A 3,031-nucleotide genomic window follows, 5' to 3' on the forward strand; every position below is an offset into this window, starting at 1 on the left:
GTCTCAGTGGATCCCAGGAAGAGGGGTGCAGGGCCTGGACTCCCCCACACTCCGTGACAACGAAACAGGGAAAAAAGAAGCAAGAGAAGAGGAGAAAGGAGGGAGGAAAGAGGAAAAGGGAAACCCAAAAGGATAAACCCCAAGGTCCCCAGTGATTCCAAGCGTCAAAGCGCTCGGTAGGAAATCACATTCTGCCCCCTTAAGCCAGTGTTTTCTGTGCCGAGAATCCTGCCTGCAGCAGGTGCATCAGACCCAACAGGTTCCAAACCTCTCGCAGCCTCCGAACTTGTCCAAGGGACGTTCGTTTTCTGGCACAACCAGGGGTCGGAAAGGAGAAAACTCCACAGAGGCTCCTCCTCATGCTACGACGTGAATCCTAATTCTCTCCCCGTCCTCGAGGGGAGACCGGGAGAAGGAGACGTGCGGCAGCAAAGCCGGGGGGGTCTCAGCGACTGCCCTGGCCCTGCACCTCGGCCCTGCCCCGCTGATGTCGGGGTCTCTCTGTGAGGTCACCCCCTCCCCACCACCTTTGCCCAATGGGCGGAGGTCCTGCAAAAGGCCTTTGTGATGTCACTGCCCCCCCACCCCTCCCCTCCCAGCTGATGTCCTGCCCCTGCCCAGCCTCTTGGAGCTTGGAGTTGTTGCCCCCGGATCTCCGCACTCAATGACTGGTGAGTCGGGGGATGGAGCCGGCTATACAATAAACCACCAGTTTTTCATAAATTAGTCGACTTAAGGCCAGAAGGGACCATTGGAGCATCTAATATGACGCCCTGCATCTCCCAGCCCTCCCGTGTGTCACAAGAGCTGCTTTTGCACTAAAGCACCTTCCCGAAGGGCATCTAGTCTTCACTGGAAGACATCAAGAGATGGAGAATCCATCACTTCTCTTGCCAGTTTGTTCCAGTGATGAGTAGCCCTCCCTCTTACAAATCTCTGCCTTGTTCTAAGGAGAATTTTTCTGATTTCTGCTTCCAGCCATTGGTTCTTGTTCTGCCTTTCTTTGCAAGACTAAAGAGCCCTTTAAATACTTGGTGTTTTCTCTCAGCAAAGGCACTGCAGGCTGCCATCAGCTCACCTCTCCATCTTTTTAAAAACTAAACAGACTGAGTCTTTCAATCCCTCCTTATAAGTCTTCTCCATCCCTCAAATATGGCTCTTTTCTGCACCCTCTCCAGTTTTTTTCACGTTATTTTTGAAATGTGGACACCAGAACGGGATGCAGTATTCCAGTGTCAGTCTCCCCACTGCTGAATCAGCTCCCTTTCCATCCTCTCTTTATCTATCCATGGATGGCGTCACGGACTCACAGGACTTGTGCTCTCTCTCAGCCTCGTACAGTCCTTGGGAGGAAACCCCTTCAGTGTGACAGCCCTTCTTGGAGATCCACTCTCTCGAGGGTTAAGCCGTAGGCCCTTCCACCTCCTGGAACCCCTCTTCTCTGAGCCTTGAGCATGCCTGTCTGCCATGGGCCCCCTCAGGGAGTCCCCTCACTCTGGACCCCTGGGGCCTCTACTCCCAGAGGGAAGAAAGCAACCCCGAACTCGAGACTGCCGTGACTCTCAGCCAGCGTAAAAGAGAGGGGTTTACTGAGCATCTGAACACAGCACAGGAAACTCTCAGGGCCTCAGGCCTAATCTCCCTCTGCACAGTCCATCTAGGTCTCTCCTGCACCCGTGTGGGCTCTGGCTGTTTTCTCTCCCCAGTCCAGAAGCCCCCTCCTTCCAGCTAAGCGTCCGATATCACCTTCCCACAAGCCTGTGTCCTTTGTCTTCTGTCCCAGGTGAACAGGCTGCCTGGATCTCCTCTATCTCAGCCTCTCCTCTCCTCCCTCTTTTCTTTCCCCCTGGCTGGAAGCAGTCACCGGGTCTTCTCTCCTCAGCCCATTGTCCTTCCACTGGCCCAACCTGGCTGTGACTTCCAAGCTGGGCCTCCCGCTCACCAGTCGCTGGGGTATCTGTTCTCCAGGCCTTTGCCTGAGGGCCCAACTGACAGGAGAGATCACCGCTGGTCCTCTGTAACAGCAAACTACCTCTCCCACCTCGTTAAACAAACAGCACCCAGGGAAACTGAGGAATGCAAACCATTGAAAAACCAAGAAAATCCCCCCGTCATCACCGATGGCTTTGGCCCTGTTCCCCACAGTATCGCACCAGGAGCGGATGTTGAGTGGCTTGCCCGGTATGACACCTAAATCCTTGACAGAGTCACGGCTTCCCGGAGTACAGTTCCCCCTCGGAGGCCTGCCTGCTCTCTCCTGCTGCCCCCTCCCACTGTGCCAAGAGGGGACCTGGTGACTGGAGCTGCTGTGGTTGTGTGAGAGCGCCGGGCTGAGAGACCAAAGGGCACCTCCGTTCTGGAACAGAGGGGTCTGGCCGGTAGGCGCAGTCGCCCCCGGTTTGGGGCACAGAAGGGGCTGTGGCTGGCAGCAGCTTGAAGCCCGTCCCCCAGCTGCGCTAGGCACTGTTTGAATGAGTGCAACGTCCGTGTTACATACGGGCTCCTGGGGCTCGGTGGGAAGCACTGAACTGCCTCAGAGTTCTCTGTTTGCAAGGTCGGTCCCAGGAGATTAGAGAGACAAGGCAGGGAGGGGATCTCTTTCATTCTCCAACTTCTGCTGGGGAGAGACAAGCCTTCGAGCTCCGCAGATCTCGTCCTCAGGCCCTGGTCTCTCTCTGTTAGCCGACGGCCAAGGATGTTTGGTGAGGTGCCAGCTATGCCCGTTTATACCATCCGTTATTTTAACCGCTAGGACGCACTGTCCCTTCGCGGCGGGCAGCCCGGGCTAGGCTGACGGATGCCCCAAGGTCCTAACCACCTGTGACTTTAACTGCTAGAGCTCAGAGCTCCTTCGCAGCGAGCAGTCAATACTGACTGACAGGTGCCCCAATGGCAGCACTAAGAGCCTCTCCACACCCGTGACTTTAACTGCTAGAGCTCAGACCTCCTTCGCAGCGGGCAGCCAGGATTGACTGACAGGTGCCCCAAGAGTTTGCCCCGTGGAGGCGGCACAACTCAACGCTAGGCTCTT

The sequence above is a fragment of the Lepidochelys olivacea genome (genome assembly GCF_965140295.1).
Source record: "Lepidochelys olivacea isolate rLepOli2 genome assembly, chromosome: 11".
Classification (NCBI taxonomy): domain Eukaryota; kingdom Metazoa; phylum Chordata; order Testudines; family Cheloniidae; genus Lepidochelys; species Lepidochelys olivacea.